We start from the raw sequence: 13,003 nt of genomic DNA, 5'->3' as shown, positions 1-13,003 counted from the left end.
TTTCTGAGGGGTTCTGGCTCTAATCCTCAGAGATTTCTATAAAAATGATTTTGTCCCATGCATTGTATCTATATACATTCTTCCACATCACCATAGGCATTCTATTTTTGAAAGCTGTGTGGCCTGGAAACCTAGTTTTCTTTCCCAAGACCACAGAGGAGAACTAGGCTGTGCCTAAAGATAGGGCACTGTCTTTTATCAACTTCGCTGCAGAACCCACAGAATCTAGTTGCAGGGTGATAGGCTAAGGCTCTCTCTGCATTTTACCTGAAATTGAATTCAGTTGAGAAAGCACACACAAAAATAAAAATAATAAAGCTAACTCTTATTTAGCATATATTCCGCTATTCTGTGTCAGAAACTATTTTCATTGCCATGATTTAAATGGGAAATAATACATTTATATTACCTTAACTTCAAGGACCATTAATATGAAATAGGGAAGCAGAAGTTGATTTCCTTTTCAATTGATCTCTAGGATTAAAATTCTTTATGAGACAATTCAGAGAGTAGGTAATTTGGTCTCCTTTCTGAAATAGATTGAATCTCCAAAATTCTCCACAATGCAGTATGTGATTCTGAAACTGACTAGTTGCATGTCCTCAGCCTTAAACCAAATCCCAACAAATACCTACTCATGTTCTGTTGTATAAAATGGCTTAAGAATTATTCACTTTTATCAGCTCCCCAAGACCCAACAAAGGACCCTCGCAGGCAGGGTTTATTGAAATAGTCCAGACAGCTGTCTAACCACACAGATCCTTATAAGTCCCTCTCCACTTACCTCTCCAAGAATGCCCAACAGATATTAGTTATGCCAATACAACAAGATCTATTATCAGTAGTAAGAAGTGCCAGAACTAAAAGAGTAGTAAAAAAGGACTTTGATTAAATTTGTTTTGACCATTAACAGATTTCTGGATAAATTGCTAGAAAGCACATACTTGTATTTTGAATCTTATTTTCCCTGTCTTTCATAATAATTTTGGAGATGTATACCCACATAAATCGTCATTGGCATAATAGGAATTACACTTAAGATTGTAACAGCTACTTGAAGAAATAATAATTTATGCAATAATTAGGCTGCATCCATTTCATGAGCGAATTAACTTCTAAGAGTTAAATTGGTGTCTGATTACTTTTGCAATTTCTAGCCTTGCAGATCCCACCTACTCACTAAGTGGGAGTAAGCTCAGTCTACTTTCAATTTGTTCATACAAAAGTCCAGGGGATACTTGACTAACATGTTGTCCACATATACTGAGACAGTCTGATAAATATATTTTCTTTGAGAGTTCACTATGGTTTCTTGGGTTTAACCATGTATTAGTCTGTTCTCACGCTGCTAATAAAGACACACCTGAAACCAGGTAATTTAAAAAGGAAAGAGATTTAATTGACTCACAGTTCCACATGGCTGGGGAGGCCTCACAATCCTGGCAGAAGGCGAATGAGGAGCAAAGTCGGGGTCTTACATGGTGCTAGGTAAGAGAGCATGTGCGGGGAACTCTCCCTTTTTAAAACCATCATATCTTGTGAGACTTATTCACTATCACGAGAACAGCACGGGAAACACCCGCCCCCATGACTCAATTATCTCCCACAGGATCACTCCCAAGACGTGAGAATTATGGGAGCTACAATTCAAGATGAGATTTGGGTGGGGACACAACCAAACCACTTTAGCATACATAGTGACTATGCTTCCCCTCAGACTTGCAAAGTGAGAGAACTCTTACTGAAAGAAGGGACGCTTACCTTCAAAAGCACTAAGTGCCACTTTTTCTATTCTATTGCGTGTAACCTAACATTTCCCCTGTTGAACAAGTTTCTACAAATCAACTGGTAAACCTTCGAGAATGGGCAGGGACACAATGAAAACATCAGCCTTTTTTTCAACGAATTACCTTCCATTAAGAGAATGAGGTGAAGATAAGGAAAATATAAAAAGGGTTTTAAGAAAGTGTAATGTTCTAAGAAAATTCAGAGTGAAACTATCGGGCTGGAGCTGGAGTAACAAGATGGCGGCGTCGGCAGAGGGACAGGGGTCCTTCCGGGCTGGAGCCACTGGCAGTGGTGGCAATGGTGGCAATAGTATCCCTGCCCTAGCTCACTGCACCCCGTTTTCCAGCCTGCACATTGCTGAGACAGCAAGGCAGTGGCGCCGCCCAGAAACAAGTGACCCAGCCTTGTAACTGCAAGAACTCCTTTACAAACTGAGTCTGGCAACAAGAAACCTGACTGAGCAGCGGTGATCAGGTTCCCCCTCAGTTAATTCTGGGCCGCGAATATGAGGGAGACCTCCGTGTTCCATGTCCCGTTTCCTGCCACCTTCCACCGTGGAGGAGCCCCAGAGACCTCCGTCCTTCTCTCAGAGGCATCTGGGCTTGGCCTCAGCCTCCATCTTCATCTCTCAGGATGGCAAGCAGCAGCGGATCCAAGGCCAAATTTATTGTTTGAGGGAAACATAAACTAGTAAGGAAGATCCGGTCTGGCTCCTTCTGGGACCTTTATCTGGCCATCAACATCACCAATGGCCAGGAAATGGCAGTGAAGCTAGAATCTCAAAAGACCAGGCATCCCCAGTTGCTGTAGGAAAGCAAACTCTGTAAGATTCTTCAAGGTAGGGTTGGCATCCCCCCCACACCGTGGTATGATCAGGAAAAAGACTGCAATGTACCAGTCATAGACTTTCTGGGACCTAGCCTCGAAGACCGCTTCAATTTCTCTTCAAGAAGGTTGACAATGAAAACTGTACATATGTTAGCTGACCAGACTATCAATAAAATTGAGTATGTGCATACAAACAGTTTTATACACAGAGACATTAAAACAGATAACTCCCTAAAGGGATTGGGCATCACTGTAGTGAGTTATTCTTTATTGATTCTGGTTTAGTCAAAAAATACAACAACAGCAGGACAAGGCAACACATACTGTGCAGATAAGATAAAAACCTCACTAGCACTGCCTGATGTGCCAGCATCAATGCACATCTTGGTATTGAGCAGTTACAGAAATGACGTGGAATCCTTAGGCTGTTTTGATGTATTTTAATAGAACCAGCTTGCCATGGCAAGGACTCAGGTCTGCAACAAAGAAACCAAAATATGAAAAGATTAGTGAAAAGAGGATGCCCACTCCTGTTGAAGTTTTATGTAAGGGGTTTCCTGCAGAATTTGCCATGTGCTGTAATTGCGGCAAATTTCCTGCAGAATTTGCCAACAGTAATCGCGGGCTACACTTTGAGGAAGTCCTGGATGAGGTGTATCTCAGACAGCTATTCCGCATTCTTTTGAGGACCCTGAACCACCAAAATGACTGAACGTTTTATTGGACAATGTTAAAGCTGAAAGTAGCCCAGCAGACCACCTCTTCCAGTGGGCAGGGTTAGCAGGCCCAAACCTCCACAGGTTTCTAAGCATGAGCTGAGGAACAGAAGAAGCAGAGCAGATGATCGGAGCTGCATTTTTTGCTGCTAGAAATTTTATTTCATATGTACACTAGCCAACGGTAGTTGCAACCATTTACTTGGTGTTAGGAACTTAATTTCAGTATGAACTGACTCTGGGCAGCACTGGTAATGCTGTATCCTGAATTGCAGCTGCTGTAATGGTGAATATTAACTGAGATAGTGAAATATGGTGTCCGGTTTTCTATTGCATATTTTTCAAGTGGAAACATTAACTGAATGTTTGACTCACACAAATTAGTAGAGAAATTGGGCATATACCAATTTTTTTTGTTAAAAACTTTTTTTTTTTTAACTATACTACTTTGAGATTTCATTTAAGAAGAATGAGATAAAGTCTTCAGCCACAGTTGTGACGGTTGTAAGTGCTCACAATTGTGCATTCTTAGCATTTTTCCATCCCTGGGGTTTGCAAGGTCTTCACTTAAAACACTCTTAAAATGGTTGTCCTGTTGTTTGAAAGCCAATTGATATGGTAGCCACCAAATATCCCATTGTTTGAGCCTATGAAAGACTGCCTGCTCACTTGTGCTAGAAATAACAGTATCCAAAGTGGAGATGTAAGAAAAACTGAGTGACTACTAGGTTATTCTTAGGACTCTGCATTACTTGTATAATGTTCTTTTTATTTAAAAAAGCATATTTGTCACAGAAATTTAGTTAACATCTTACAACTAAATATGTATGTATGTTGCTTAGATAAATGTAATCACTGTAAACATCTATATGATCTGGGATTTTGTTTTTATTTTGAAATGGGAACTTTTTTGTTAACAAGTTCATTGAAAACTAAAAACTTTCTTTACAAAAAAAAAAAACTATCTCACAAAGGGAGAAAGGTAATGGAGGACATTATCAGTGAAGTAACATTTAGACTGAGCCTTGCAGAATGGGTAGACTTGTATTAAGCAGAAATAGAGGAGAATAAAAAATATAAAAAAGCAGGACAGGTGCAAGGCACATTTGGGAAACAATGTAATTCACTTTGTGTGTAAGGGGGTAGGATGAGAGGGAAGTGGGATGGGTAAGTTATTTTTAGACCTGAGCATGGAAGGTCTTAAGTGCTAAAGTTGGTTTATCTCTGTTTTGTTTTTTTAAAATTAATTTTTTATTTCTATAGGTTATTGGGGAACAGGTGGTGTTTGGTTACATGTGTAAGTTCTTTAGTGATGATTTGTGAGATTTTAGTGCACCCATTACCTGAGCAGTATATACTCAGTTTGTAGTTTTTTATCCTTCACCCCCTTCCCTTCTGAGTCCCCAAAATCCATTGTGTCTTTTTTTTTTTTTTTTTTTTGAGATGGAGTCTCGCTCTATGGCCCAGACTGCAGTGCAGTGGCACTATCTTGGCTCACTGCAAGCTCCGCCCCTGGGTTCACACCATTCTCCTGCCTCAGCCTGCCGAGTAGCTGGGACTACAGGTGCCGGCCACCATGCCCGGCTAAATTTTTTGTAATTTTTAATAGAGACAGGGTTTCACCATGTTAGCCAGGATGGTCTCAATCTCCTGACCTCGTGATCTGCCTGCCTCAGCCTCCCAAAGTGCTGGGATTCATTATGTCATTTTTATGCCTTTGCATCTTCACAGCTTAGCTCCCACTTATGAGTGAGAACATATGATATTTGATTTTCCATTCCTAAGTTACTTCACTTAGAAGAACAGTCTCTAATCTCTTCCAGCTTGCTGCAAATGCCATTAAATCATTCCTTTTCATGACTGAGTAGTATTCCATCATATATAATAGTATTCCATCATGTATATTATATATACTATATATATCACAGATATATATCTGTCACAGATATACTATATATATCACACTATATGTATATATATATCACACAGTTTCTTTATCCACTTGTTGATTCATGGGCATTTGGGTTGGTTCCACATTTTTGCAATTGCGAATTGTGTTGGTATAAACATGCATGTGCAAGTATCTTTTTCGTATAATTTACTTATTTTCCTCTGGGTAGATACCCAGTAGTGGGATTGCTGGATTAAATGGTAGTTCTACTTTTAGTTCTTTAAGGAATCTCCACACTGTTTTCCACAGTGGCTGTACTAGTTTACATTCCCACCAGCAGCGTAGAAGTGTTCCCTGGTCACCACATCCATGCCAACATCTACTGTTTTTGATTTTTTGATTATGGCCATTCTTGCAGGAGTAAGGTGGTATCGCATTGTGGTTTTCATTTGCATGTCCCTGATCATTAGTGATGTTGAGCATATTTTCACATGTTTGTTGGCCATTTGTGTATCTTCTTTTGAGAATTGTCTGTTAATGTGCTTAGCCCACTTTTTGATGACATTGTTTGTTTTTTTCTTGCTAATGTATTTGGGTTTGTTGTAGATTCTGGATATTAGTTCTTTGTCAGATATATCAATTGTGAGGATTTTATCCCACTCTGTGGGTTGTCTGTTTACTCTGCTGACTGCTCCTTTTGCTGTGCTAGATAATGGACACTGCTGAAGCATTTTATTCATAAAAATAATTACAAATATTTTGTGTGTGTTCACTGTGTGCCAGTCATTGTACTGATATATTTTACATGCATTACTTTAGTCTCCAAACAACCATCTAAGGCAGGTGCTGTTATTATTTCCATTTTTTAGATGAGAAAATAAAAAGGTTGAATAATTGGTCATTTAGCCAGTAACTGGTAGAGTTGGCATTTGAACCCGGGTCTGTAATTTAGCAAGCTGTGCTAGGTAAGAGGTATATAAGGAGAAATAGGAGTCTTGGTTTAAAAGAAAATGAAACCAGATCTATCTAGATGGAAGTGTCCTGGTGGCAGTGGAAACTATGAGACAGGAGTTCAGGAAAACAGTAGGGCTCGAGTTTAGGAAGGCATTTTTTGTGGGGATGTTGGGTGAAGTTGTGGGAATAGATGACACTGTCCTGGGGAAATAGGGGCCAGAGATTAAAAGTGAAGACTCAGCCAGGTGCGGTGGCTCATGCCTGTAATCCCAGCACTTTGGGAGGCCAAGGCGGGCGGATCACGAAGTCAGGAGATCGAGACCATCCTGGCTAACACGGTGAAATCCCGTCTCTACTAAAAATACAAAAACATTAGCCGGGCGTAGTGGTGGGCGCCTGTAGTCTCAGCTATTCGGGAGGCTGAGGCAGGAGAATGGCGTGAACCCGGGAGGCGGAGGTTGCAGTGAGCCGAGATCACGCCACCGCACTCCAGCCTGGGCGACTGAGCAAGACCCTGGGCGGCTGAGCAAGACTCTGTCTCAAAAAAAAAAAAAAAAAAAAAAAAAAAAAAGAAAAGTGAAGACTCAAAACAGGACGTTGGTGAATGGCTAAATTCAGGAGGAAGGAAAGGAAGGAGATGCCAGAAAAGGAGGGGAAATAATCAGAAAGGTACAGGGAGAAAAGTAAAGTGCAGAAACTCCAAGCTGAGGGTTTCCAAGACTGAGCACTGAATGCTAAAAAGGACTGATGAAAATGTGAACTGAAGAAAAGCCATTTGACTTTTTTAAAATGGTGGGTGTTAATAGTAATGTTTGAAAATGTACTACAAGGGGGTGAGCTCAAGGTCAAGATCAAAGTTAGGTAATAAGGTTGATGATAAAGAGAAGTGACACTCAAGGAGTTATGGATTGCAACAATTGTTAGGGTTGTGCTCCTCCGTTTATTTCACAGAGCAGCCATGTTCACAGGATGAGGGGAAGAATCAGTGCCAAGTACAAGAAACACCCTTGAGAGAGAAGGGTATAATTCACAGGAGGGGACTGTGCAGTCTTATTGGTGATTTCATCAATAATTTTCTGTTAGAACTAAAAAATGCATCTCAATGTCAAGTATAAAAAGATGTCTGCAGGGATTAATCTTTTGTATTAAGAGCTGAATGACCTGGTTTTGCAGCCAAAGACCTTTTTCAAGTTTCTGTCTCTACTGTTTGCTAGAGGAACCATCTTGGACAAAAGACTTAGTCATGGAAAGTTGTCCCAGTTTCTTCATCTTTGAAATAGAAATAATAGTATCCACCCTAACTGTTCCACAGGATTATTGTGAGGATAAAATAGTTTTGTAATTAAAGGTATAGAGAGCCCAGTAAAGGTTAAATGTTATTTCTTTCAGTGAGAACTCATAAGAATTGACTGATTCTTAGCCAGGCATGGTGGTGCACGCCTGTAATTCCAGCCACTTGGGAGGCTGAGGCAGGAGAATTGCTTGAGCCTGGGAAGTGGAGGTTGCAATGAGCCAAGATCATGCCACTGCACTCTAGCTTGGGAGACAGAGTGAGACTCTGTCTCAATAGAAATAAAAGGGAAGAAGAATTGACTGATACAAGGAAAACCAGGTGACGAGCCCAATGGTCATCATAAATGATTATAACTTTAGGAGGCTAATGAAGGAGGATCACTTGAGGCTAGGAGTTTGAGACCAGTCTGAAAAACATAGCAAGACCCTGTCTCTACAATAATAATAATAATAATAATAATAATTAGCTGGGCGTGGTGGCATACACCTGTAGTCCCCCAGTTGCTGTACGAAAGCTGTAGTCCCAGCTACTTAAGAAGCTGATATGGGAGGGTCACTTGAGCCCAGGAAGTGGGAGCTGTAATGAGCCGTGGTTATGCCACTGCATTCCAGCCTGGGCAACCAAGCAAGACTCTGTCTCAAAAAAGTATAATAATAAAAAAATAAAGAATTATAGCTGAGGCATGAATAGTTAAGAGTAATTAAATATAACTGGGTGGTAGGCTTAGAGAACATTTCACTTTGTGAAAAACAGAAAAATTCTGCAACAATGGAATATAGTTTGAATTCTGAATCATGGACTAACAGCTTTGCAGACCACACATGTGTGTATGTCAGAGACTCCAAACAAGCAAGTCATAGTCTGGGTACATGATAAAATCTCACAGGAAGCTTCCTCACATATTTCAGATCTATCTCAAATTCATATTCACAGATATAAGAGCTGAGAAAGGATGGTTTTGACAGGGCTGAACTGAGCTATGGTACGAGTAACACTCATTCCCAGAAAGGCTCTTGGTTTGAATTTCCTTTAAAAGGAGATACAGCTGCAAAAATCTGTTTCACAAATGTGCTAACTATAAGCATTTTCCACTGTGTTTAATAAACTATGCAGATAAGAAAATATTATTGGCAAACACACTAATAAAATGCTCAAAATAATCAGATACTAAATGCTTGTAGCATGGCATGCAAATCACCAAAAATTAATGTGCTATGCTTCATATAAAATCTCCAGTAAGGCCAGATGTGGTGGCTCACGCCCATAATCCCAACACTCTGGGAGGCCGAGGTGAGAGAATTACTTGAGGCCAGGAGTTTGAGACTAGCCTGGCCAACATAGTGAGACCTCATCTCTACAAAAAAATTTAAAAATTAGTGGGACATGGTGGTGCACATCTGTGGTTCTAGCTACTTGGGAGTCTGAGGCGGGAGGATTGCTTGAGCCCAGTAGTTTGAGGTGCCTACACTCCAGCCTAAGTGACAGATACTTTATTTGTCTCTAAATAAAAAAATTAGTTAATTGAATCTCCAGTCAGTTGATATATCCAAATTCTTCCCATGATCATTTTAAAAACTTTAGTCTTAGGAGAGTAAAAGACATAAAAACCTAGTCATGGGCATAAGACTTCTTATAAACAACTCAGCCTAATGAGAAATAGATCCTTTATTTAAGTGTCATTTAAGTATCTATTTCTTCATTGATCTGTCCATTTATTAACTCATGTAACAATCATTTGCAGACACCTACTAAGTTTTTCTTTTTTTTTTTTTTTTTTTTTGAGACAGAGTCTCGCTCTGTCGCCCAGGCTGGAGTGCAGTGGCCAGATCTCAGCTCACTGCATCTCCGCCTCCCGGGTTCACGCCATTCTCCTGCCTCAGCCTCCCGAGTAGCTGGGACTACAGGCGCCCGCCACCTCGCCCGGCTAGTTTTTTGTATTTTTTAGTAGAGATGGGGTTTCACCGTGTTAGCCAGGATGGTCTCGATCTCCTGACCTCGTGATCCACCCGTCTCGGCCTCCCAAAGTGCTGGGATTACAGGCTTGAGCCACCGCGCCCGGCCATACCTACTAAGTTGAGGTAGTATAAACTACAAATTCAAGAAGTTTGGTAAGGGAAATAAGGGAGATTGAGTGACAGCTTGAAGGGGAAGATTCTTTCAGGCCTGTGGGAACGGAGACATTATTGTGGACTTGAGGGAGTTAACGTGATAGTCCTCGTGTCTCCAGACACTCTCTCTCTGTTAGGAAAGCAAGATTTCTATCCCCAGAGTATGTATGTGTCATGTCTGGACTGCAGTGGCACAGAGCTGTGTTCAACGAGTGACTACCACTCTGCTGTGTGCCCTGGGACTCAGGGTTCATTGATCAATCATTTCTACCTGGAAGGTAACCATGAGGACTAATGGAACCAGTGTGTACCAAGCGTCTGTGAAGTGTCTGGTCAATGGTTATCCATAAAGCTACTGTATGGCCATATGTAGGAAGAATACAGACGGTGGGGTAAATTTTTCCCACGTGTAACTCTCACAACAAAATAGCATTAAATACTTAATGTTTCTGGCTAAAGACCATTTCAAGACTTGCAGGACAAAAAAATAGGAAAAATATCTGACACTCAAATGGAGTTACAAAATTTAAAAAGCTGAATTCCCAAGCTTACAAAAATATGAAGCAAGACTGAAATTTCAAGACCCAGTTTAATATGGAAAAATATAAATATATTTGAGGACTTTCACAGAGCGGCCAGCATGAATCAACCAAGAAAACCATGGAAATAATTTGCCTGCCTGGAAATAGTCTGGAGTCAGCTGACACAGCCACACTCATGAGAACCCTCTTATGCTTGTCATAAGGAGTAGAGGAATAATTTCAGAAATTACATTTAAAAGAGAATTATGGGGGAAGAAGATGCTCCCAGAGGAAACAAATAATCTGGATGTGAAGAGCATATACAAATTTAACATGTTTTGAGCTTCTTGGAAACTATGCTAAGTCTAGGCATTGCTAGGATTTGGTAGGATTTAATCCCAAGCTTTCTGTTCTAAATTTTTGTTTTCTTTTTTACTCTCAAATAAATCACATGCTAGCACCAGCTGCAAAGTTACATATGTTGCATTAGAAGATCTTCCGTGAATACCTAACTGCAAATTGCAGGATTCAGGGCCGTGTGAATCTAGGCTGGCTGCTTAACCAAAACTTAATTTAACTTTTTTTGCTTTTGAAACTTTTTTGCTTTTTTTGAAAAAAAAAAAAAAAGAAAAGCTGTTTCAAGCAACCAGTTTCCAATCCACGTCAGCAACTGTGACATTTAATGAAACACCATGAGCATTTAGCATGACAGCTCTGGACTCAGACGCCGGGGAGCTTTGCTAGAGAAGGGAGGACAAAGCAGGCATGATGTGGGGGCTTGTGTGGAACTCCAAGGCTCTATTTCCAGCTTCCATCAGAGAACTTCTGTTTTCATCTGGTTTTCAAGTTTGCTTTCCAAAAGGGATTTTGTTTAAGTAAAGGATACAGAAGTTTATAAAAGTTTGAAAACTCCTGGACTGTAGGATGTGCAGGCTCTTGCCAGATAGGACAGTGTAGGAGACTCTTCCAGGCTGACGTCTTATGCAACTTCCCGTCCAATCGCAGATGGTCAGGACGCTGCTTTCCTGAGTTAACCTATTAACTGACCCTTGTTTCCCAGGCCTCAGTAGAGCTAGGGGTGTAACCTCTTCCCACTAACTAGATTCCCTCACAATCGAGTATATCTGCCACTCCTTGACTTTTAAGACATAGCCTATGTTCACCCTGTAATGTGAACAGCCCCTTTCACTATTTTCCTTGTCCATGCTGGAGTCACTACAGTGGCAAGTGTTCTTTGGTCTCTGCCCCACCCTCCCTCTGATGCCTGTGAGAAGGAAAGGATTTCATTTTCGTGAGAAATTCTTCCTGTTCCTCTTACCCTCTTGAAATTACGTTACTCCACTTAGATGAGGAAGTTGTGGTTAAATTATTAGAGAGGATACGATTTATTTCAAAACAATCCAAGATATATTGAAGTATTGTTTATGAGTAAGATATCAGTCTTGGCGCAGCAACGAAACAGGAATCCATAAGGGGAGGAAAGTCTTGAAAAGCAAACCTGATACAGTGGAAAAGGTGGGAGACATCATAAGGTGCTGGAGTGTTAAAACAGAGGCCAGGGTTTCTCCACTGTATGTTTCCAATAAATGCTTCCAAGGAAGGAGAGTGGGGCATGAGTGGAGGAGCTACAGAGATAGACCAGCTTTTCTCACCAAGAATGCTACAGATTGGTAGTACCCAAGACAACTTAATGTGGAACGTAAGTGTATGAATATACATCTTTCATTACAGAGCCATGTAGTTATTTTAATGGGCAGGAGATGCTAAATAAGATCTTTTGAATGGAGGAATGCATAAATATATGAATGAAGGCATACATGAAAGAATAAATAAATGCTGCCTAGCATCAAAGAGCAAAGATATACTCATATCAGGGGGAAAAAGGATGATTAAAAATAAGACCCCAGAGTCATGCTCAGTCTCTTTCCAACATTTTTATCATCTGGTACGTTCGGACAGGTTTCAGAGAAGGATCCTATTTGTCCCATGATGATGATGGGCAAGGCCTACAGAGGGTGGGGAGTTATCTCATACTCCACCTGTGGATGAGGGGTCTTCTCAGGTAAGGCTCCTAAATCCTAGGCCTGAGTAAATTTTTTCAAATTTTATTTTAGACAGGGTCTCCCTCTGTTGCCTAGACTGGAGTGCAGTGGCACGATCACAGTTTACTGCAGCCTCAACCTCCCAGGCCCAAGTGAGCCTCTCACCTCAGCCTCTTCAGTGGCTGAGACTCCAGGTGCATGCCTCTATGCTTGGCCAACTTTAAAAAATGTTTGTTTGTTTGTTTGTTTTTTATAGTGGTGGGGTTTCACCATGTTGCCCAGGCTGATCTTGAACTCCTGGGCTCAAGCGATTCCCCTGCCTCGGCCTCCCGAAATTCTGGGATTATAGGCTTGAGCCACCATGTCTGGCTCTGAGTAAAGATTAAGGGAAGCTGTGGTGCTATAGCAATAGGGTACCAGGCAGCTTAACAAAGGGAGAAGGGAACCTCAGAGAAACCCAAAGAGCCACCATAAAGTGAGTGCTGGAGGAGCTGAACTTCAGTCAGCACAGGTGATGAACAGCTATAAGGTGCGCAGTGTTAGTAATTCCACCCTCTGCCCGGGGAGCAAGGTATGTGGGGAAACCTGTAGCACTTTATGACCATCAGAATTAAGTCTTTTTTAAAAAGGTCATGGAGTATTCTTTGACCTGTGTATATAACAAGAGCCTTTCTCAAATCACATAGAAATGAATTGGAGGAAACCACTGTTTACATGGCAGAGTGTGTCTCCTTCACACACGTCTTGTTTGAAGTTAATCATGACATTGCAACACCAGGTGATTCTAAGTAATCTGCTAGGAGTCACCATTTCTAATGATTGCTTAATCTATTCATAGCTGATCAAGAGGATGTTGTAAAA

General features: G+C 40.9%; 1 pseudogene; it reads left to right on the top strand.

Moving 5' to 3' along the window:
• Positions 1 to 2,421: 2,421 nt before the first annotated feature.
• Positions 2,422 to 3,424, top strand: LOC112607317 (annotated as a pseudogene).
• The last annotated feature ends 9,579 nt before the right edge of the window (positions 3,425 to 13,003 follow it).

Source organism: Theropithecus gelada, chromosome 14, assembly GCF_003255815.1.
Source record: "Theropithecus gelada isolate Dixy chromosome 14, Tgel_1.0, whole genome shotgun sequence".
Taxonomy (NCBI): Eukaryota; Metazoa; Chordata; class Mammalia; order Primates; family Cercopithecidae; genus Theropithecus; species Theropithecus gelada.
The sequence above is the reverse complement of the archived record's forward strand: the minus strand, read 5'-3'. Positions and strand labels throughout refer to the sequence as shown.